Source organism: Mustela nigripes, chromosome 1 (genome assembly GCF_022355385.1).
Source record: "Mustela nigripes isolate SB6536 chromosome 1, MUSNIG.SB6536, whole genome shotgun sequence".
NCBI lineage: Eukaryota > Metazoa > Chordata > Mammalia > Carnivora > Mustelidae > Mustela > Mustela nigripes.
The window spans coordinates 17,349,360-17,374,430 of record NC_081557.1 but is presented as its reverse complement, the minus strand read 5'-3'; the positions used below and the strand labels follow the sequence as shown (position 1 = coordinate 17,374,430).

General features: G+C 35.8%; 1 pseudogene; it reads right to left on the bottom strand.

Moving 5' to 3' along the window:
- Positions 1-8,199: 8,199 nt before the first annotated feature.
- LOC132011171 (NADH-ubiquinone oxidoreductase chain 5-like) overlaps positions 8,200-25,071 on the bottom strand; it is a 73,516-nt pseudogene continuing 56,644 nt past the window's right edge.

Here is a 25,071-nt window from a genome sequence, read left to right as displayed (position 1 = left end):
TCAGTTGGTTAAGCGTATTCCTTTGGTTCAGATCATGATCCCAGGTCCTGGGAGCCTCACTTTGGTCTCCCTGCTCTGCTGAGAACCTGGTTCTCTTTCCTCCTCTGCCCCTCTGCACTGCTCTCTCACAGGCTCTCAAGCGTGCTCTCTAATAAATAAATAAAATCTTTAAAATAAAAATTGGTCCTTACTCTTTGGTAAATAAGGGACCAGTAGTAATAACAGCTAGTCTTTGCTCAGCACATACGTTTAATATAATTCTAAAATCTTTAAACCTCACCACCATATTAGGGAGATATTATTATTCCCATTTTACAAAAGAGGAAACTGAAGCACAGAGCTTTAGGGAATTTTATAAAGGCCCAAATTTTCCAAGGATTTCAGGAGGATTAGATGTCAGGTAGTCTGAATTCAAGCACATTAAAAAAAAAAAAAAAGGCACAAGTCAAATTGCAAAATAAAATGTGTTCTGATAAGAATTAGTTTGAAATTTCAAATACAATAAAAGATTTAATATGAAAACAGTTCTTGGTTATGCCAAATAGTTACCAAGCCTGTGTATAAGCACTTGACTTACAAACCAACATTTTTGGGGTATGGGCTAAATAGCTTATTTAGCTGAACTTCCTATAGAATATAGTATAATATGGTAGCATGGAGATTTCTGAATTCTTTGGAGTAGGTTCAATTTCTGTAATCCTAGAAATAAGAGGAGTTAAATCTTTATTACTCTATCAAAGTAATTCTTTTATCAGATATTTATGTTTGTGGTGGAATGCTTAGCATAATGGGTAATGAGTGATACAAAGTCATATGCAAAGGTAGACTATATCTTCATAATGAGTTGATGGTAATCAGAATCATGGATAAGATGCTTAGATTCATAAAAAAAAAAAAAACAGATGGAAGAGTTTTTTTTAAGATTTTATTTATTTATTTTAGAGAAGGAGAGGCTATGAGAGAGCATGAGAAGGGAGAAAGAGGGAGAAGCAGACTCCTCGTGGAGCTGGGAGCCCAATGCAGGACTTGATCCCAGGGCTCTGGGATCATGACCTGAGCTGAAGGCAGTGGGTTGAGCCACCCAGGCATCTGGAAGAGGATTTTTGTTTTTTGTTAATATTTTATTTATTTATTTGACAGAGAGAGAGAGAGAAAGATCACAAGTAGGCAGCAAAGCAGTCAGAGAGAGAGGGGGAAGCAGGCTCCCCACTGAACAGAGAGCAGAGAGCCCCCCACACACACAACGCTGGGCTCGATCCCAGGACTCTGGGATCATGACCTGAGCAGAAAGCAGAGCCACGGAGCCACCCAGGTGCCCCTTGGAAGACTTTTGATAATAAAGATGATTGTATACAATTCTCATATGTAGGGATTGTGAAATGCCCCTAAGAAAAGAATTGTTATAAAAATAGCTTAAGTTGCTAAATAGAATATGACAAATGGACTTGCTGTATATTCATTGTTGAAACCAGAAATGAGTTCAGATTCTCCTTCTGTTAGGTCACATGAAGCTTGTTTGGTTTCTGCTAGAAATGAGATGAATTGTTTTATGGATAGTGGTCAATATGGAAAAAATAGTACCAGGTTTTCTTGGGTAGTGTTGAAAGTGTAAATGGTCCATTTAGTGATGGGACCGATAGTAGGATGATTGCTAATTGATCAACATAGAGAATTCTGCTATTGCCTACAGGGTTCTGGTCAATGAATATTTTGAGTTTGAAGCTCAGCTGATCAGAGAAAGGAGAGTAGACAGCCAAACTTGATATGGCTACTATGAATGGGATGCCATGATGAATATGGTATGCGTAGTGGAATTCATATCATTATGGCCGGGGTGAGGACTAGGATTGGTGCAATAATAAATGTGGACACTGATGATAGTGGTTGTAGTGGTTCTTTAATAAGTAGTTTGAAGTCAGTGATAGGTTGTAAGAGGCCAGTGATGTTTGACCCTTTATGAAGTCTCCTATAACCTAATAATACTTCTTACTCCATTAATGGGAGGAATGCTGTAACAAGTAAAGTAGGGTTAACTAATAAAAGGATATTAATTATGAATCTACTGTTAAGAAGAGGAATTCAACCTCTGGCAATTAAGGTTTAAGTTTTGCACAATCACTGGGCTTTGCCACCCTAAGGAACTCTGTCCTGGGCAGGTTGGTATAAATTAATAGATTAAGATTACATTATCTATTAGTTTGAAGGCGCTTTTGTAAAGTAGGCCTTATTTCTGTTGTCTTCTCACATTGGGAGAAGTATAGGACAGAAACAGACTTGGATTTCTCTGGTCTGAACAGAGATCATTTAGGACTTAATTGTTGAACAAATAAATTATTAATAGCACTTATACAATTAGGGTGTCCTGACCCAACATCAGGGTCTTGAACCCTATTACCAATATGGATTGCACTGTTACCCTAGGGTAACTTGTTCTATTGATCTATATTTTGGATCAATAAGTGATAAAATATTTTAATTAATTGGTCTAGATTTTTAGTCACTCAGAGGTTTTTTATTCTCAAGCAAAATTATAAATCCATCTAAATTATAAATTATAGCTCAACCAATATTGTAAGCCCATATAAAGTTTTATTATTCCTTAAATTTGGTTAATTTTTGTTTTTGTTTTGTTTGCTTTTTTTTGGCCTAGTTAATTAATTCCTTAGGGTTGTAGTGGTTCTTATGTCATTCCCACCTCTTCTTGGGAAGGTAATTCCACTGACTAAGAGACAGTAAAATCCTTATGCCGCCATTGATAACACGAGTCCATATATAGGGGAAAAATGATCATGCTGCTTTTGCACGGTCAGGATATCAAAGGCCTTATACAGGATGTTACTGGGCAGACAGTATTTCTGACATTAGAAATCACTAAAGGTGATGTTTTTGGTAAAGAGGTGAGTTTGTGTTTGCCAAGTTCCTCTCACTTTTTCCCTAATCTTAAATGTGTACCTATGTAGGGTTAACAATAGATTTAATGATTACTGGCTTGGATTCATCTTGTTAACTATTGGCAGTTCCATTCTGATATAAGCTTATGCAAAGAGAAACCATTTCTGTTGCTCTTATTAATAATATTGCTTCCGTTAACTAATAGATTAATCCAGTATTAGGTCAGGAGTGTTGTTTTGTTTTGTTTTTGAACTAAGATAAATAACATGTACTGAGCTTCAAACCTTAATTGGTAGCTGCTTTTAATTTACTTATAATTGAGTTTGGTAAGTGTGAGCTAGCCATGGTTCAAAGTGGTCATTTAATATGAAATCTCCTAGGTGTAAAGTAGTTCTTTGTTTAAGCTAGACTTTGATTTATTTATCTGGGCACACTTTCCGGTATACTTATCTTGTTATGACTTGTCTCCTCTTACATATAATTTATTAATAATTACTAAATGCATTTTGATACTTGAAGAGGGTGATGGACAGTGTGTGTGCTTCTTGAACTAATTAAACTCTCTATTAATTTACTACTTAATCATCTTTCAGTTTTTAGTTTTATAAAAATTTTGCTATAACATTTCATGTTCTTAGAGTAGAAAATGTAGCCCATTTCTTTTTATCCCAAAAGCTACACCTTGATGTAATGTTTTTGTGTTTCATATTTGTGTTTATTGTAATTCCTTTTTAGGGTTTGCAGGGAATGGCAGCATGCAGGCCATTATTAGGCAGAGTTGGTAAGGTTTTTTGATTACAGAACAGACTTTGCTAGTGGGCTGCGCAGCACCACCAATTCTTTTGAGTTTTAGGCTGTTGCAAGTAGTAGTCCTCTAGTGAATATTTTATTTATAATTACTTGAGTCTGGGGTTAAGCATAGTAGAGTGTCTAGTCCCAGTTTGGGTCTTAGTTATCCTATAGTCAAGAATATTAGTCACTTTCATGGTTTGTTTGTTTTTTAGCTGTAGCTTCTTGCAGCCTAATTAAAATTTATCTTTACTATAGGAGTTATCTTTAGCATGCTTCACACCAAAGCTATAATAATTTGGGTTAATCCTGTGACTTCAGGGGCTAGCACAAAATCTACCAACCCTAATTACTATAACTTAGTCAAACTTGTTTATGGTTTAATTTTTATCACTACTGTTTCCTGTAGAGGTGTGGTAAAGCAAGGTGTTAGGTACTTTTAGTCCCTTGATGCCCACTCCTTTTGTTGATCAATTTAGAGGACATTCTCACTAGAATGGAAATACTTGTATATGTAATTATATTAAAAATTAATGGAAGGGGGCCCCTGGGTGGCTCAGGTGGTTAAAGCCTCTTCCTTAGGCTCAGGTCATGATCTCAGGATCCTGGGATCAAGCCCGCTTCGGGCTCTGTGCTCAGCAGGGGGCCTGCTTCCATCTCTCTCTCTCTCTCTCTCTCTGCCTGCCTCTCTGCCTACTTGTGATCTCTGTCTGTCAAATAAATAAATAAACTCTTTAAAAAAAATTAATACAAGGACTGGGATCAAACCTATGGATGTATAGAGTTGGTAAACTCATATAGGCATTTTCATTGCCTTGCTCTAATTAAGCTGCATTAATGAATCACATATGCCCATGAAGGGTTTATGGATTTAAGTGATCTGTTGGTATCAATTGAATGATTTTTTTAAAGTTGAGTGAATTTTTTTTTCTCATTTCTCAATGTTAAGAGTCATGCATAATTTTATTTCAGGGCTTAGTTTACTATACTTTAATTTTAATCAAAGAAAATGTCCGATCTAGGGTAATTCTTGTCTACGGAAATTTTGTGAATTTAAGTAGCATACTGGTATCCACGGAAAAAAAATTTAAAAATTGAGTAGTTTTTTCCTAATCTGTGAGAGGTGAGGATAGGAATGTTAATCTGTGGTTTTGGTCAGGTGTGTATTTAGTCATAATTAAAGTATTTAGGAGATAGGAAATGAGGGTTGATAGATTTAATCTTATCTGGGAGTTTGGCGAGATTACATACACTATAAGGTTTAAGTGAGTATAGGGAGTTTCCTAAGCTAATTGGTGAGAATATCCATATGCACACATATAATTTTTCCATATCTTGTAACCATTGACTGAATAACACCATATGGTTGATGATGGAGGTCATATTCAATATAACCTCAGGTACAAGTGTTCAACTATGGAAAGGCTATAGCTGATTTACATCATCTCCATTCCCACCCCACCCCAAAAATTAAATATCAATGTGTGACACCACAATTCTCTGTGAGCAGGGGTTGATTAGTCATTAGTCCATTGAGAAATCTTCTTTAAGAAGGAGGAATGGGCAGGTCTAGGTGAGATGGTCCTGAAGTAAGAACCAGACACCACATCATTTTTAGAAACCCACAAATTAGGACCACAGAGAGAAGAGCGACTCATTTGTGGATGGATGGCTGGTTTCTCAAAGCTTGGTGATCAAGTAATGTTTTTGGTTTTGATAAACATGTTGATAGAAATGATTTGACTTAGGATTGCCTGGGTAGCTTAGTAGGTTAAGCATCTGTCTGCGTTTGGCTCAGGTCTTGATCATGAGGTTCTGGGATTGAGCCCCATGTTGGGCTCCTGGCTCAACAGGGAGCCTGCTTCTAATTACCCTCTGATCCTGCCCCCTGCTTTTGCTCACTTTCTTTTTCTCAAATGAATAAATTTAGAAACAATCTTTAAAAAAATTATTTGAGTTAATGGGGTATGTCTGATTAATACGTCCTATGTAATACTAATCATGTGTATTCTGTCATGGATATTTGTAGTGTATAGGATTTTTATGTATGATAAAATGCTTCATATATTAATTTAATGTACATGGTAATATTTGGGGTAAATCATTAATGCACAATTACACATGGCATATATTATCAGATATATATATACACACACACACTAAATATGTGGTAGACTGAATGTACAAGTAAATAACAATAGGATTAACTTAGGATTCTTTCATGCTAACAGTATATGACAATGTTTTTGTTCATGTGTGAATTTCCAAGGAGTGGTTTAGAATTTCAGTTTTGGATACTGGTGGTGGAGCTGGAGCTTCTTCCCTGAGTTCTAAAGAGAAGTATTATTTTTCTGGTTTACAGGAACAGAGTAGTATATTATAAATATTCAATGTTTTAGAATACTATTTTTAGTAATTTGGGGGAGTGTTTCAGTATAAAAATGAGGAGAAAATGTAAAACTGATGCTTGCTGAGTAGTAAAGATGAATAGATGTACAACTGGTTGTCTTCCGATGCATGTTAGTGTTCTGTCTGATACTAGTAATCAGAAGAAGTATCAATAAGGGGTTGGAATATTATCTTTCATTATTATTGGTGTGTAAAACATTGAAACGATTGCTAGAATTAGAATTGAGAAAATTAGGGATAATACATTGCCTAATTTATGAGGAGAGGGTCTTTAATTGTGTGGGTGAATAAGAAATATCATTCTGGCTTCATGTGGGGATTGGGGAGCATTGAGGGTGTCGGCTGAAGTGTATTTTCTGGATCTCCTAACAGGTCAGGTGGAAATAAGACTGAAATGGATAGCACCAGAATTAGGAATAAGGGTCCTAGGATATCTTTCACTATGTGAAATTTTGGCTTGGAGTTTTATCCATGTCAGATGAGATTCCTGATGGGTTTTTGGATCCTGTTTCATGAAGAAATAGTGGGCAATCACTAGGGCTGAAACCATGAATGCATTAGAGAATAAAGTGAAAGGTGAAGAGTCAGATGCGTAGATTTGCTCACTAAAAGTCCCCCTCAGATTCATTCTACCAGGCTAATGCTGATGAAAGGCATAACTGAAAGATTTGTAAGAACTGTTGCACCTCAGAAGGATATTTGGCTTCATAAATCCAAGAATGCTGTGGCTATTATGATGAATAATAGAATCTTTTCATATTTCATGTTTCTAGGAAGGTATAAGCTCCATAGCATAGGCCACATCCTACATGAATGAATAAGTAGATAAAATATATGGATGCTCCATTGGTGTATAGATATCAGATAATTCATTCATAACCTATATCTCCGCAGATATGGGTTTTGGCTGAAAGACAGTTATTATCAATGTATGATGTATAGAGCGTGTAGCTAGGAATAGTCCTGTTAGAATTCATAAAGTTAAGCAGATTCCTAAAGGGGTGCCAAAATATCATCATGATGAGATGCTTGGGGCTGATAAATAAATTTGTAATCTGGATTAGTGGATAGGATTGTTGGATGTTGGTCATTAATGTATATAGAGTTGAAATACAATGGTGATTTTAGTTCACTGGTCAGGGGTAAAGTCCATGCGACGGGGTATCTGGGTGGCTCAGTTAGTTAAATGTTGGAGTCTTGATTTTTGGCTCTGGTTATGATCTCAGGGTTGTGGTCTTGAGCCTCATGTGGGGCTCGGTTTACAAATGTGTCTGTTTGAAATTCTCTCCCTTTCTCTCCTGCTGCTCATTTGCACTCTCCCTCTATTTCTCAATTTTTTTTTTTTTTTTTTTTTTTTTTAAGAGATAGATGCATAGCGAGCACAAGAAGGGGAAGGGTCAGAGTGAGAAGTAGGCTCCCTCACTGAGCAGGGAGCCTGTTGGGCTCCATCACAGGACCTGAAGATCATGACCTAAGCTGAAGGCAGACACTTAATCATCTGAGCCACCCAGGCACCCCTCAAATAAATCTTTAGAAAGAATTGTGAGAATAATAATGACCTATATTGTGTTTTAAGTACTATTTTTGTGATTAGTTTTGCAGGTTTTTGTTCTTGTTTTGTTTTTAAACCTTCTATTTATGGTGGGTTAGGGTTGTTTAAATGCTGGAATCAGTTGTGGTAATGTAAGCAATCTTGGTGGATCTTTTCCAGGTTTAATTTTTTTTTTTAAGACTTAATTGAGGGATCGATTTTGGTGGCTTTTCATTATACAAGGTTTTGGCCACTGAGAAATATCCTGAGGATTGGGTTTCTAATATAATTATCTTAGAGATATTTCTTTTAGGACTCTTGCTGAAAGTTATGATAGTTTCAGGTCTTAAACATAACATCCACCTCATTTTTTTTTTTTTTAAGTTTAATTGGTTAGAGGACTGAGTAATCTATGAAACCAGGAATTCTAAGGTTGTTTTGTTCTGTTTTGGTTTGGTTTGGTTTGTTTGTTTTGGTGAAGAGGCTATAGAGATTTCCCCATTATATAGATGTGCTATTAGACTACTAAGTTGTGATTGGTTGTTTGTTGCTGATTGGCATTATGGTCATTCTACAGGTTACTCATAGAAATTAGGTATAGGTTTAGGATTAATATGATGAGAAAAGAGGAAAAGATATAATTTAATTTCTGATGAAAAAGGTCTAATTGGTATGGAGAGTCTTATTTGGAAGTGGGAAATGGATTTTGGTAATATACTTTCTAGTCAAGTTAAGTCTAGTAAGTCTAGTAGTAATGAAAAATTTATTTAAAAAATAAATTTAAAAAATTTTTAATTTAAATTCAATTAACCAACATACAGTACATCATTAGCTTCAGATACAGTGTTCAGTAATTTATCAGTTGCATATAAGAGCCAGACTTGACAACAAATTTTATTAATGGTGAGAAGCAGTGTATATGAGTTGGAAAATATCTGAGAAGATTTGAGAATTGGGATTAGCATGAAGGATGATCAAATCTTAGTGTTTGTGTTGTAAAGTTCAGTTAAAGTGCCAGAATAAAACCCAAGATAATCATGGCAATAGCTGTTAATTTTAGATAGGAAGGCATAATTATCTGTGAGATAGTTGGAGTAGTCTTAGAAATTAAGAATCTGGCCAAGATACTCCCCATTAAAAGACATTTAATAGAATTGATTAAGAATGAGTTGTTTTCACTAATTACAATTAAAGTAGAAAAATGGGTCTGTCCTAGGAGTGAAGAAAATAATTTGGGTGCTGTAGACAGCTGTATACAATGTGTTGTGGTTTTAATAATTAAGACTTGGGAATAAAAACTTGTGAGGAAGGGTATTCCTATTAACACTAAGCTGCCACTGGTGAGTGAGACTGAGGTGAAAGGTAATGCTTTAAATAGTTCTATTTTTCAGATGTCTTGTTCATCATTTAGATTATAAATAATGGATCTGTAACATATAAACAATATAGTTTTAAAGAATACGGATGTGGAGAAATTTAAATGTGGTTGATTAATACTAACAGTTACTGTTAGATTTAAATGGCTTGAGGTGGAAAAAGCAACAATTTTTAAAATATCATTTTGGTAAGACCCAAGATTGCTGTAAACAACGTAGTGATATCTCCTAGTAAGATTTGTTACTGTTTGAATAGTTTCATTTTCTATTAGTGAATGGAAATGGATTAGTAGAAAGACACCTACTACAACTATGGTACTTGAATGGGTATAGGGTCTTCTATGCCTAGTGAAGTCCTGGGTGAATGTCAAATTGGGCAGATTTGCCAGTTGTGGCTGAAAGTAGTCTGATTAATGGAGAATTAATATGATTGAAGTTGAGTACAGAAATTTGAAAGTGTAAAGATCCAGGTAAGTAGGAACCCATGTTCTTGATACAGTGAATCTACTCCCTTCTACGTGGTTTATAGAATTGCTTGAAGTTTGGGTGCCCGGGTGGCTTAGTGGGTTAAAGCCTCTGCTTTCGGCTTAGGTCATAGTCTCAGGGTTCTGGGATTGAGCTCCACATTGGGCTTTCTGCACAGCAGGGAGCCTATTTCCCTTTCTCTCTCTCTCTGCCTGCCTCTCAGCCTACTTGTGATCTCTCTCTCTCTGTCAAATAAATAAATAAAATCTAAAAAAAAAAAAAAAAGATTGCTTGAAGGTAAAGGATGTGTACTCTAGAAACTACAGAACACTTGAGAAAAAAATTGAAGAAGTAGGTTGTTGGACGTTGGGCAGTGTTTGTGCTATGGTGAGGGCTGTGAATTGTGTAAGACTGATGAATCACAGACCTGTACTCCTGAAGCAAATAATACATTATATTTTAGTAAAAAAAAATTTTTTAAATGCACATTTAGGGGCCCCTGCCTGGCTCAGTTGCTAGAGCATGCAACTCTTGATCTTGGGTTTCTGAGTTTGAGCACCACAACTGAGTACAGAGATTGCTTAAAATTAAAAAATTTTAAAAATATTTAAAAAATGCAGAAAAATAGGGGCACCTGGGTGGCTCAGTGGGTTAAAGCCTCTGCCTTCAGCTCAGGTCATGATCGCAGGGTCCTGGGATTGAGCCCCGCATCAGGCTCTCTGCTCAGCAAGGAGCCTGCCTCCCTTCCTCTCTCTCTGCCTGCCTCTCTGCCTACTTGAGATCTCTTTCTGTCAAATAAATAAATAAAATTGTTTTTAAAAAATGCAGAAAAATAAAAGCTTCTGCACAGCAAAGGAAACAATCAACAAAAAACTAAAAGACAACCTACAGAATGGAGGAAGATATTTGCAAATGATATTACAGATAAAAAGCTGGTATCCAAGATTTGTAAAGAATGTCTCAAACTCAACACCCAAAAAACAAGTAATCCAGTCAAGACATGGGAAGAAGACCTGAACAGACACTTCTCCAGAGAAGGAATATAAAGGCTAACAGACACATGGAAAAATGCTATGTTGCCATCAGCAACATAACAATGAGATACCACCTTACACCAGTTAGAATGGCAAAAATTAATAAGATAAAAAAAAAATGTTGGTGAGTATATGGAGAAAGGGGAACCCTCTTACACTTTTGGTGTGAATGCAAGCTGGTACAGCCACTCTGGGAAACAGTTTGGAGGTTCCTCAAGATGTTAATAATGGAGCTACCCTATGACCCAGCAATTGCACTACTGGGTATTTACCCCAAAGATACAGATGTAGTGAAAAGAAAGGGCACATGTACCCCAATGTTCATAATAGCAATGTTTACAATAGCCAAACTGGAAGGAGCCATGATGTCCTTCAACAGATGAATGGATAAAGAAGATGTAGTTCATATATACAATGGAGTATTACTCAGTCATCAGAAAGGATGAATATCTACCATTTACATCAACATGGATGGGATTGGAGGGTATTCTGCTGAGTGAAATAAGTTAATCAGAGAAAGACAGTTATATGAATTCACTCATATGAGGAACATAAGGAATAGTGTGGAGGACAATAGGGGAAGGGAGGGAAAACTGAATGGGAAGAAATCAGGGAGGCAGACAAACCAGATGAGACTCTTGACTCCAGGATATAAGCTGAGTGTTGCAGAAAGAGGGGTGGATGGGGGGAGGGGATAGCTGGGTAATGGGCATTAAGGAGGGCATGTGATGTGATGAGCACTTGGTGTTATATACCATTATGAATCATTGAACATTATATGAAAATTGAATTGAATTTAAATTTAAAAATGTAACAAGGTGGGAAAAAAGGAATTGCTTAGAGGGTCACAGTGTTGAATCTACTTGTCTGTGTCATTGCCCAGTGAGTAGAAAAGGTGGGATTCCTATTCCCTCTCATCCAATGAATAGTTGAAGAAGGTTGTTGGTGGTAACTAAAATTAGTACAGTAATAAGGAATATAAATACTTGAAAAATTGGTTAATGTTGAGATCTGAGTTATATCATACTTATATTATTCTGTAACGATCACGTAATGAAAAGTGCTACTGGTATAAATATTATTGAGAAATAGTCTAATCTAAAACTAAGGGATAAAATTGGGATATGAATGGTAATTCAGTATTAGTTTAAAACAATTCTCTTGGCCCAAATAAATGAATATTGTGTGGGGATCAGACTGGGTAAGAAGGGATAAGAGAGGATATTTTTTACACAGTCTGGATATAAATCACTTTTGTAGATGTTAGAGGTGTTTAGTATAATTGGTAAGGTTACCATAAATACTGATATTAGTATGGAAGTAGTGAACAGATTTATAACTTTTATTTGGAGTTGTACCAATTTTTTGGTTCCTAAGATAAATGGTTGGTTCTATCCTTCTACAAGTTCCAAAAAAGCCATATTATATATGGAAGAATGAACTAGCAGTTTTTGCATACTTTCTTGATGAATAAGAAGTTGAGTTTCTATTATATTCACATTCAGTCTTTAGACTATATTTACAGTAGATGGAGCCCTGAAATAATTTGGGGATTAAGTATTATATTAGGGATGTTTACATGAAAGTAAGATTTCATTTGAGCTGTAGGTTTCTTACTTTCCCTACTCAGGACATGATTTCCATAGCTCTGACTATGGAAAGAAGTCTGTTTCCTCAAGTAGATAACAGTGCAATAAACTATTATTAGATTATTTATTGAAAGATAAAGTTTCTCTGTAAATATTTATCCTAACATTTAAAGAATAGCTAGTCGTATAGACAGGAGGAGGAGAGGTTTATCAAGTCTTCTAGCTAAAGTGCTATTATAATTACTATAGGCGTATTTTTCAGTATCTAAAAAATTTTAATTTTTCTGTGTTTCAGACATAGGAGGAGCCCTGTCATTCCCTTTCTTACAGATTGAGTTTAGAGTGGATGTTTTCTCAAATGATTCACTGCTTCATAGTTTGTTGATTGTGTTTGTGTGTCTGGTCAACAGTCTCTTTTTCTATAGCTGTAATGATTTATAGCCAATTTCACTTTTCCCTCTTTGATAACATTTCCCAAATTCCCATTTCAACAAACTTAAAGTGCATTTAAAGCATTCTGGTCTTCATGTTAGAGTTGATCCTTGAATGTTGTACGTTTGACTTTTGTACACCTTCTACTCTTTATTGAAACTTTTTTTGGTTCCAATCTGACTTTATATTGGTTCATCCTAGATGACACTAACTATGGAATCCATTTTTTAGTTTTGGTGGTGTTGATTAAATTTTATTGATTATTGCAGCTTGCTTTCATTTTATTAAAATGAGAGGAAAATGTAAGAGATAATCTAACAGCTAATACTGATGAAGTAGGATTGAAATACAGAGTGAAGACAAATGTAATGATGAATGTGTTCATTTTTAGCCTCTGTTATAAAGAAACATAAAATTGAAAAAACGATTTGAAATGCAGGCTATTTATCATGAAAGACTATGCCAGAGAATGGTAGGGATTGCATTTTGCACTTTATTCCATATGGCACAGAGTTCCTCCTCCCTACCTCTTAACCGTGCAGTTTCTTTGGATGTTAGCGCTTTTGGTTTGTGCATTTTCAATAAAAAACATCTAGAGTGGACTTCAGCTCTTAATGTTTATTGAATTTAGTGGAGTGTTGCCCAGTAAAGCAAAACCTTAGAATTGTGTAGAACAACTCAGTGGGTATTAAGCAACAATTATGTGTTCCAAACCCTGATCTCTAGGCTCCCAATATGAATAGGAAGGTTAGGTGTGACCAGGCAGTTTACTGGTCAATTTAGATTAAGGATCTCTCTCTTTCAAAGCCATCATTTAAGTGCTTCTTGTAACCAACCATTCCATGCTAGCCTTTCATTTTCTCTGGTGAGGATGCTACAATAAGAACAAAATATTTTCTGTAGTGAAACAAATGCTATCATTTTCTACCAAAATCTTTCCATAGGACTTGGGGTTGGAGGTGGGGGAGGGGAACCACTAGAAATATTTTTACCAACCCAACAAATTAACTTCATTGGCCACTATAAATTTTATCAAAATGACATAAGATTATAAAAAAAAAAAATTCAGGGCATATACAAAATTATGAAGTAACAAATTATCCAAAATCTCACAGATTTCAATATCCTTCCAGACATCTCCTTGTATGTATGTGTGTAGAAATAGATATGTAGATCGGTAGAGAATAATTTATTTATCCTCGAGAGATAGAGATCAGATGAGACTGGACACATTCGGGGGGGTATGGCCGTAAATGAGGGAGAAGAAAGGAGGGGTCCTGTGAGCATGATGGGGAGGGGGGAGGAAGGTGTGAAAGGAAGGAAGGAAGGGAGAGGGAGGGAGGGAGAGGGAGGGAGAGAGAGGGAGGGAGAGAGAGGGTACACGTGAGCCTGGTGGGAGAGGGGAGAGGGAGGAGAGTGAGAGAATCTCTAGTAGACCCTGCACTGAGCGTGGAGCCTGACGTGGGGGTCATTCTCAAGACCGGGAGATTATGACCTGAGCCCAAATAAAAAATCTGATGCTTAACCCATTGAGTCACCCAGGGACCCCCGAAATAGAAAATTTTAATTAAATTTGTTTACTTGAATTTTGCTAAGAAAAATAACATTTTTAAATGTAAAAACTAGTAAAACTTACATGTTTTCCTTCAAAAAAAAAAAAGAGTAAGTTTTCTAAATGAATGAGAAACGAATATTAATTGGTTAGTATCACTGTGATTTTTTTTTTCAATTACCATCTTTCAATTTTAAGTAACATTGATGTATTCCCTCCTGTAGTCTGAAGGAAAGGTGATTAGCATTCTCAACCTTGTCCCTAGTTCCCCACCCCATATCTTTCAGTATTTGTTAGTTATCATATTTTAAACTGTTAGAGTTTATAAAATTTACCATCTTTTCTGCAAACACCTTTCCCCAGATGTTCAATCATAGCAAAACAGTTAGTAGATTTAATGTGCACCGCCAGTCCTTTTATGATGCATTTTCTCTCTTCATTATTGATCTCCTGGTTTGCTGCATTTTATCAAGCTTTATCCCCTAGAATTCATGGATACTCCATTTCTAGAGTTCTAGCGTGTTTGATATGTCTCTCTGCTATCTTTGTATTTGTCAAGTTGAATGGGTAGAATATTCCTGAGACTATTCTCTCCTTGGAGAAGTTTACGTCCATAACTTTCTTATCTTATATCCTTGAATGTGGCTGTAGAGAAACCTGAGACGAATCTGATTTCTTTCTTTCTAGTGATGTGCTTTCCTTGACTGCATACTTAAGGAATCTTGTCCTTTATTCCTGAAGTTTGATAATTTCCCCGGCATATATCTGTGTTGCTTGTTACCAAGATATGTATATATAGTATACAGAAACTTTTCTATTGTATCACAAACTCTCTTGATATGTTTACTGTTTCATTTTAGGGGAAATTATCCTGCAAAATATACAAACATATAAATGGTCTCCCCATTTATATTCTCTTTAATTTCTTCAAACTGTGTTTTTTCCCTGCATATACTATGTTCATCACAGCCTTTTATCCTTAACGTTGATTACATTTCACATATTCTAGTCTTTAAAAAATTTTTTTCTGATTTATTCTGTAATAGAGTTAATCGAACATCCTGAGCTTTCTAATCTTTTTAGTGTAATTCTGTCACAAGTCATCTTTGTTTTCTTAAATTTTGTAAATCTTTTTTTGAAATCATATTCATTAATTCTAGAATTTTAAGCCCTTGCCATACTTTTTTCTTGGGCTATGTCTTTCCTCCAAATTGAGCCATCTGTGTGTGTATACTTAATACTTCCCTTGCTCCTCTCTTTCCTTATCTCTTTTTCTCTACTTTTCCTCATTCTTGCTTTTTCTCCTCTTTTTGTCCCCCCAACCCCATCCAAACCTCATTTTTCATCTCTACATCCAGATCTTGTATGGTTGTCATGTTCTATCTTATTAAAATTTACCAACAGCATCTCCAGATCCTGTTTTTCCTGACAGTCTGACTAAATTTTCCTTAATTGCTTTTTCCCCCCCTTTTTCTAAGGATCAATTTATCTTCAGCTCTTTGAGTGCTGTCTCTGTCCCCATTTTACACAAAAGAGAAAAAAAACCCTCATGGGATTCCACATAGCTAATACTACTTTTGCTAATTAGGATTTTACCTACTTTCTTCAAATATTATGCATGTTTCTCTTCAAACTGAAGATAAGTTCAAAGCAAAAACAGGGACCTTCTTAAAGGCAATCAAGCTAGAAAAGTATGAACAATTTTTCCAAAGTTACCAAGTCACTGTGGCAGCTGGATAATAAGAGGAGGTGTAAAGCCATGCTTTCTTACACACATTTAAACAAAATATTTGTTGCTATCACATTAATTACACACTTGTATCCTTCAAGGAACAAAGATGTCAAGAGACCATATTTGAATTAGTAAGGACCATTCACAATACGCTTGAACCCTTCTTTATAAAGTTAACTACATATTTAGACATCAGGTACAATTCCTTCCATTTCTACAATCAAAAGTCAGTTTGCATCTGTGGGCTATTAGTTCTGGCACAGTCCGTGCTGCTGATTTGACACGATTGGTTGCCTCTCCTCTCCCTAAGAGCTAATTGATTAGTTGTCAGTATGATCTATTTTCTGTTACTTTTCTAAATTATCTTAGAAATAGCTTTTGCCAAATATTTAGGCATTACAGAATTTACGCTATTTACAGAGATAGTTTCTTAACAGTAAAATGCCCGAATCAGCAAACCAAATACTAAGCCCTTTTTATTAGATGTACTTGAAAAATCTAATGTCTAGCTATAGTCAGACTTAAGCAGTTAGCTCAGTTAAAAAATAAACACCTGAACGTAAAGGTTGGAAACTAAAACTGAATCTAGAAATTAAGTAACTTGTGATATTTATGGAATCTCTTCTCCCATTCCTAGAGGAATGCTCTTGTACTTGGAATTTTTATTTTTATTATTTTTTAAATTAATTACTTTTTGCTAACATACAATGTATTATTTGCCCCAGGGGTACAGATCCGTGAATCATCAGGCTTACACATTTTGCAGCACTCACCATATCTCATACCCTCCCCAATGTCCATAACCCCACCCCCTTCCCTCTACCCGCCTCCCTCTGGCAACCCTCAGTTTGTTTTGTGAGATTAAGAATCTCTTATGGTTTGTCTTCCTTTCGATCCCATCTTGTTTCATTTTTTTCCTTCCCTGTCTCCCAAGTCCCCACTCTGCCTCTCAAATTCCTCATATCAGGGAGAGCCTATGATAATTGTCTTTCTCTAATTGAATTATTTTGCTCAGCATAATACCCTCTAGTTCCACCACTTCTTGGAATTTTTAAAAAATGGCATTTCAACTTGCACAGAATTGTAATCAAACTAATTCTATAAAAAATTTCAGTAGAAAAAAATGGCACAAAAATGTTCATGTTCATTGCTTTATTAGTGAAATTAATAAATGACAAAATTATATATGCTAAAGCAGCTTGTTAAATAGAGCAGCAGCTTTTTGGGGGGCATAGAAGCAATTTTAACATTACAAACTTTTTTTAATAAAAACATATATTTTAAGACTGCTTGCTGCATTTGGAAATAGGGGAACTTTTTCCACATTCGCTCTGAGAGCCTGTTGAAATCTAATTCATATTGAGTACTTGTCATCCTTCATTTTGCCCTAAACTAGTGGAGATATATTCCCAGTCACAGTGCAGCTTACACTTAACACACTCCAAAATTGAGTCTTTATTCATTGCTTGGTAGGATTACTTATAAATGCAGAGGGCTCTCAGTCATTTTATGGAGACCTAAAGAAGAAACTATGCATCCAATGGAATTAAGCAAAATGCACATTGGCAAGAAAATTAAAAGAATTAAACAGAACATGGATAGAATATTTTATTAATGCTCTGCATACACTGGGTTTAGGTCATTTTATAAATGACACACTTAATGAGCAACAGTACATAAGTATCTGGAAGTAGAATAATTGTCTGCTTGAACATAGCTTTCTTTGGTACACATCCATACCTTTGGGCTAAAAAGTACAATTTTCTAGGCAAAGCTGGATTTCATAGTGAAAGCAATATCTTGATCATTGAGTGCACGAGATGTCGCATTCTGTGCATGAAATTCTAGGAGTCTGTTGAAGGTCAAGACTCAACTCTGGCCTAAGGTTGAGCTGACTTGAACTGACTTGCATGTGCAGTGCAAGTTTGAGCAGTCTTGAACTGACTTGCATGTGCTGTGGTCTTCCTTTAGTGGCTAAGGTGTTGTGTAACTTCTTTTTTTTCTTACAAACCTGGAAAAAAAAATAAGGCTTTTTAACCAGTCTACATTCTTAAAGGCAGAAATGGAATGAGTATTTTTATTTGTTTATTTAACGTCTGTTTATTGATATCTTCTAAGTACTTTGCTAGGGTCTAGGGACACACACATGAAGATTTGTCCTCAAGTTGCTTACAGTCTACAGGGATACCCAAGTTACAGATTGCAAATGGTGTGATAAAAGCAAACTTAAGACCTATGAGAACAAAAAAGGAAGATCATGGAACCAGCTTCAACTTGGACTGCTGTTCTGGTCTGCTTAGTTGAGGCTAAATGATTATGCAGTAATTTGACTTTATTTTTCTACTCTTGTTTCTTGACTACAACTTTGTTTAACCCCACTTTTGTGGAAGAGCCCCTTCAAGTCTATGTTGAATTTACTAGGGAATATAAGACTGCATACCCTACACAGATAAAATGTGCTATATGAGGAGACCAATAATATGAGTCATAAGAATGCATGTGAAGTGTTTGGACCTGGCCCAGTTCTGATGGAGATGTTCCATTCTTTTTTCTACTTATTTTACTAGGTTATCAGAATGATATATTTGACTGAATTCATATTTTCAGTTAAACAGAAGGTAGTTTAGTCTCAAGGCTAACTGAATAACCATATTAGATTTGCCTTTTGTTCAGTACCAAAGATTCTACAAACTAGACAAAATATAAGGTAATTCTTCTTAAGCACTGGCCAGTAGGACATATGGAAGTGCGAACTTTGAGAGAAGACAAATACTGGAGAACACAGCATTTGCTTGTGTTCTGCCTGGGGACATTTCTAGACCTGCACTGTCCAATAGGTCACCCACCAGCTACATGTGGTAATTAAAGAAAACAAAATCTATAAATCCAGTTCTTCAGTCAAGGAAGTCACACTTCTAGTGCCTAATAGCCACAAATGTCTAGTGGTTTCCATACTAGACAGCGTAGGTACAGAACCTCACCATCACAAAGTTCTATCAAGCAGTGCTTTTCTAGTCATTGGTACCGGGAATTGGAATCTAAGCAGAGCACAGGGTGCCCTTGGAATCAAATTTCAAGGATGCAGAGTTCTAGGAGAACAGCAGCTTGTGTTTGTGGGGCCTTGTGCAGAGAAGAGAACTATGTAGACAGACCCTCAGGGCTCTGCGTGGTGGAGAACTGCTTGAACAAGGAGCTGTGCAGAGCACAGATGGTGAAAGATGCGGTGAAGAGTGGTGCGTATCTGAGATCTGAACAAAAACACCAGATTCTTTTGGTGCCGGGAGACCTTAGAGCTGGTCTCAGCTAGAGTGATCTCGTTGAGAATCTCAGACATTCAATTTTGGCTGAAGAGAGTCTCCACTTGAAGAATAAGGATGACAGCCTAAAGTAGGGTCTGTGCTTTCATGATACAAGGACAAAATTTAATATAAACCCATTTACCAAAGAATAAAAAAGCCTGGCATACTACACTTTAGGTGTGAAGGGCAGTGGTATTTACCACTCAATTTGAACAGCATCAAAATGTAAGATGAATATAATACATATATGCATTATATAATCGAGTAAACATAGCAAAGTACTGACAATTATAGAGCAATTGTACAGTTTTGTCAAGTTTGTATATGTTTGCAAATTTCTGTAATAAAATGCTGAGGAAAACCAAAGACAACCCTGAAAGAATAGGAAAGATTTGCTAATACTACAACTGTATCAGACTAAAGCACAATATACTTTATTTTTTATTATTTTATTTTATTTGTTTTTTGAGAGGGACAGGAAAGAGGGAGACAGGGAGGGAGAGTGAGAATCTTCAGCAGGCTCCACACCCAGCATGGAGCCCTCTGAGGGGCTCAATCTCACAACCCTGAGATCATGACCTGATCTGAAATCAGGAGTTAGACCCTTAATTAACCAAATGAACCACCCAGGCACCACTAAAGTATGATATCCTTTAAATAGAGACAATATAATCCAGATGCCCTCAATGTATTATTCATATTATTAAAGTATACAATAAGAATATGAAACAGGAAAATAGGACACAAACTATGACAAGAAGAAATGGTCATCAGTGTAAATAGACCAGCTGGAGAAATTAGAAGAGTAGGAATTTAAAACATCTTTTGTAAGTGTGTTTCAAGGAATTCAGAGAAAAAAAAAACTAGAAAAAATGTCCATCAATAGTGGAATGAATAAACAAGTTGTGGTATGTTAATGAAATACTACACATACAACAGAAATATGAGCTACTGATAAGCATAATACCACAGATAAATTTCAAAACCATATTGAGGGAATGAGTCCTTCAAAAAGGAGTATATAATGTATGACTCCATTTGTACTAAATTCATGGACAGGCAAACTAAGCCATTGTGAAAGGTATCAAAACAATGCTTCTCTTTGGAGGGTGGACACTGACAGGAAGGGGCTATGATGAAGCTTTCTGGGATGCTGCAAATATTCTAGATCTTCAGTGCAATATTATTGGTTATGTAGTTTCATCCATTAGTTAACATTCAAATTGTGTATTTAGTATCAGATTGTCTCTCTTCCTCTCTCTCTACACACACACACACACACACACACACCTTATCCCTGTAATATATGCATGTACACTCTCAAATAGAAAATTGACTGATTTATTAAGTTGTTTTCAACATCCACATTCAAACTCTGATATTTCACTTGTTTAATTGTTCCAGTCAAATGTTATGTTATAACTGACAAAATGATCTATGTGAGGATATTCTTATTAGTCAGCATAATAGTAATGTTACTCTGCTCTTACTAGGGAAAGTACTAATAATGTTAAATGCATTATCTCACTTAATCCCTTATGACAACTATATAAAATTCTCATTTTACAGATTCAGAGACTGAAGTAGAGCTAAACTATGTTTCTCAACATCTCACATCTGAGAAGCCATGAAGCCAAAGTAAAATTCCAAATTTTCTGATCTTTAGACTTATACCCTTAATGGAATAATTTCACACTTTATAGAGGGTTATGTTTAGCTCTCTACTAAGGTTAAGTTTATTTTAAGGTATGGCATTAAATGAGGAGGACTTTATATTCATGTAAAAGGACTAGATTATTCAAACAGATTTCACATCACATTCATTTCCTACCTGCTGAAGGCTCCAGGTGACTTCCTTCTTTGACATCTATGTAGCAGGACTACAACTAGTATTAAACTGAGAGAAGAAAGCACAATAATTCAATTGAAGATTTATTATAGCGATACCAGTGATGTGATAAAACATCAGTATTAACAGTAGGCTTTTAGGTGAAGGTGAGTATGCACATTTACTTGGAGGCTATTTTTCTGTTCCTATGAGTTATCTCAAAGTAATAGGATCTGTACGTCTTGTTCAACTAGATGAAATTATTAGTCAAATTGTTATCTTATTTTTAAAGTTAATTAGGGGTCAATTTTCTTTCAGTATTGCAAAATTTGGAAAGATAAGTTCTGCACTATGGCTCTGATTATAAATCTCTTCTCCATTTTTCTCTAAAAAGTTATTGTACTTATAATTGGAGTATTTTTGGTTAAAGAATGAGTCTGTTTCTTCAGAGATGATGGAAAGTAGACATTTGTAATGACACGCTTCAAGCTCTTTGAGATTTAGTTCATCTAGAAAAAGTTTTAAGAACACGATACAACTGGTGTTAAGCATTCTAGTATCTCATTTTTACCCCGCTAGTACACAATGTTGGTGAATACAAAGTAGCTAAATATTCACTTAAAAAACAAATAAGTGAAGCAGAGAGAGTCAATTATCGTATGGTTTCACTTACTTGCGGAGCATAAGGAATAACACGGAGGGCATTGGGAGATGGAGAGGAGAAGTGAGTTGAGGGAAATCAGAGGGGAAGATGAACCATGAGAGACTGTGGACTCTGAGAAACAAACTGAGGGTTTTGGAGGAGAGAGGAGTGAGGGGTTGGGTGATCTTGGCGGTGGGTATTAAGGAGGGCACGTATTGCATGGAGCACTGGGTGTGGTGCATGAACAATGAATTTTTGAATCCTGAAAAAAAAATTAAAAAAAATTGCTTTACATAAAAAAATGTTTATGCTAGAGAAGCACCTTTAAATAGTAGGAAGATTTTGAGAATTTATCTCAAGAAAACCTGTTTCCAAATCTCATTATTTCCTTTACTGATGTTACCTTGGGAAAGTTTTTCCCCTTTTAGAGCCTATTTTCTAATTTGAAAAATGGGGAACCAACATTATAGGGTGCCGTGAGAACTCAGTCAAATAAAGGACAACACAGTTGATGGTGAAGCATTTGTTACCATAAGTTAAAATATGGTATGATATTATATTCCCACTAAGAAAGCAGAGGGAATATCATGTCTAGGGATATAAAGTTCACCCTAGAAACACAGGAAATAAACATGTTATAATTTGTACCCCAAAATCTAATGGCAATGCCTCTATTTTCTCATTTGATAAGTGTCAAATTATTGGCTTGACTTACAGAACTCACTGTATTTTACTCCTAATTCCTCTATGTGCTGACCTTAATTTTTCCTGTACCCCCAAATAACTCTAGGCTACCTACCATTCTAGTCAAACCTAATGTGTTCCCCAGGTTTCTTTTATTTACTTATTTATTCAAAATTTATGGACTTAACTCCTCCATGTACTCATCAAATCATCTATTTTAATCCAGCAACACTGCTAAACCCTGTGGATAAAATGGCAAAAAAGATAAAACTTTCTGATTTTTGCAGAGTTTACACTATTAAGACTGAAAGAGGTAGCAAATAATTAAATACATTTGTGCTATGAAAAAAAATACAGGATGTTAGGAGTGTAAACACCAGAGAAAATTAGCATAGTATCAGGACCTGCTGTATAATTTGCAGGGTCCTGTACAAAATGAAAATGCAAGGCACCTTCAAATTCAGAATTTGAAGGTGGGGACAGCAGAGCAAAGCACAGGACTCTGCGCAGGTCACCTGAGCTTGAAGCCAGTTTTGCCTACTATGGAGGACAAGGGAAGAATTCATTACGCAGTAGTATTTTCACAAACTCTGAAGGATGACTATGTGTTGGGTAGACAGCTTCAGACCTGCATTTGTGTTTGCTCTTCTCCTTTGGGCCTAATGTACTGTTAATTCCTCAGAACTTATCAGCCTCACATGTTAATGCCCAAGGGATGATGCGGCTTTTTCAGTCTTGGTTAGGATGTTGAGGAATACAGTTATGTCTTACCAGGTCAGTTTCATCTCCCTATGAATCCAAAAGCAAAAATTAAGGCCAGAATTTAATGACTCAGAATTTTTAAACATCAAAATCTGTAAATCTCAGTCATTTTTAAAAAGATTTTGTTTATTTATTTATTTATTTGACAGACAGAGATCACAAGTAGGCAGAGAGGCAGGCAAAGAGAGAGAGAAGGAAGCAGGCTCCCTGCTGAGCAGACAGCCCAATTTGGGGCATGATCCCAGCACCCTGGGATCATGACCCAAGCCGAATGCGGAGGCTTTAGCCCACTGAACCACCCAGGGGCCTTGATCTCAGTCATTCTTAAATACTTACAGGAGTACATTGGCTTGGGAGTTTGTAGATCTGCCTCTGCAAAGGTACTCTCTGTATCAGAGCTTCTGAATCTGGAGAAAATAAACTTACAATTCCTTTTAGTTTGACATTTTTTTAAACTACCAATAATACTTTCTAATTTTCTTGAGTGAAAAAAAAAACAACAGTACATTTTATTTCAGTCTACTTCTTTGGAACATAAAGTCACAGTGTTGGCTGAATTGCTGACAGCATAAATACAGCAATGGCTGCCAAAGGCCACCTTCAGCCGGCAATCTCTTCTCTAAGATAACCACATTAAATCCCTAAGGTGACCAGTGCTATTCCCTTCTTCTGTTAGTTAAAGGTCACCTCTACTAGCAACCAATTTTTGTACCTCCCTGGGGTAGATGCTTTAGACTACATTCATTGTCTATATTAACTTCTCTATGGCATCTGTTAAATATCAAAGTAATTAAAGACTTATATAGACGTTGAGTCACTTTATTCTCAGGAGACGTTTTTTAGACTAAGAAACTTTAGACAGTGTAGTTTCAGAAGGTGAAACTAAAATTCTCTGAGAGTTCTGAAAACTTTCCACCTTCTTAAATAATTTGTCTAAATACATTAATAAACTGAAATACCTTCGATAATTGAAAATTTGTGCTTTATTAACCTGGATAGTTAAGGTTGTGTTCTGATTAAAACAGAACGAAACAAAAAAACACCTAAATCTCAGACTTAAAACAGCAAAAGGTTTATTTATTTATTTATTTTTTGAAGTCCTCCATGACTTTGCTCAGCAGGTCAGACTCACAGTCTCCACCATTGTGTAGCTGTACCATCTAGAGCATAGGAAATCCTTGGTATAGTTGGACAGGGTAGGTAGAAGCACTTGATCTCTAAAAATGTTTGACCTGAAAGTGACATAAATTGTTTGCTTACAAGCCATTGGCTAGAAATAGGTATACAGCCCCATCTAAATGCATAAGTTTAAAGAATTCTAATCTGCTGTGTGCTCAGAAGAGGTGAACCCTACAGAGTCTCTATCACATTTATATGTACATATATATGTATATATAAACTTCTAAAGAAATATATACACACATTTATATATAGATAGATATCATATTTATATATGATGTATAAAAGCAGCTATCAAAGAGTCCGTTTGAAACTTATGGTTACCTTAGAAGTTTAAAGTATATTAACATAGGTGGATTCCGGTGATTTAGATGGTCAAGAATACACAGCAGTACCAACAACTCTTAATATGGTATCTTTGGCTTAGAAGATCACGGTGTCTGATTTAGTTGCCCTATATGTGTTTGTTTCTGTATTGCTGTTATTTCTCATTTTGTTGGCTAAATGTTGATTGATTTCCTACTGTTTGCCAGGAGACTATAATTAAAGCATTATCCCTTTCTTCAAAGAGCTCACAATAATCTTTGAACATCAATTAGGCCCATAAATAAACATAGTTCTCAAATTCACACATCCTAGAGGAATCATATTCTCTTTCAACCATACACAAATTGGCTTTTTGATAGCATATCTTAAAATTTTTAGTTAGGCACAAATTATATTTTCCACACTTTATGGCATATGAACATCATCTCAGATGAATATTTGCCAAGATATTAGAGGAAATTCAGAGCTTTTGAATGAGAAAATAAGATATTAGCATTATTCATAGGCACCTTGACAACCTGCAGCCATGAGCAAGTAGGATTGTTTTA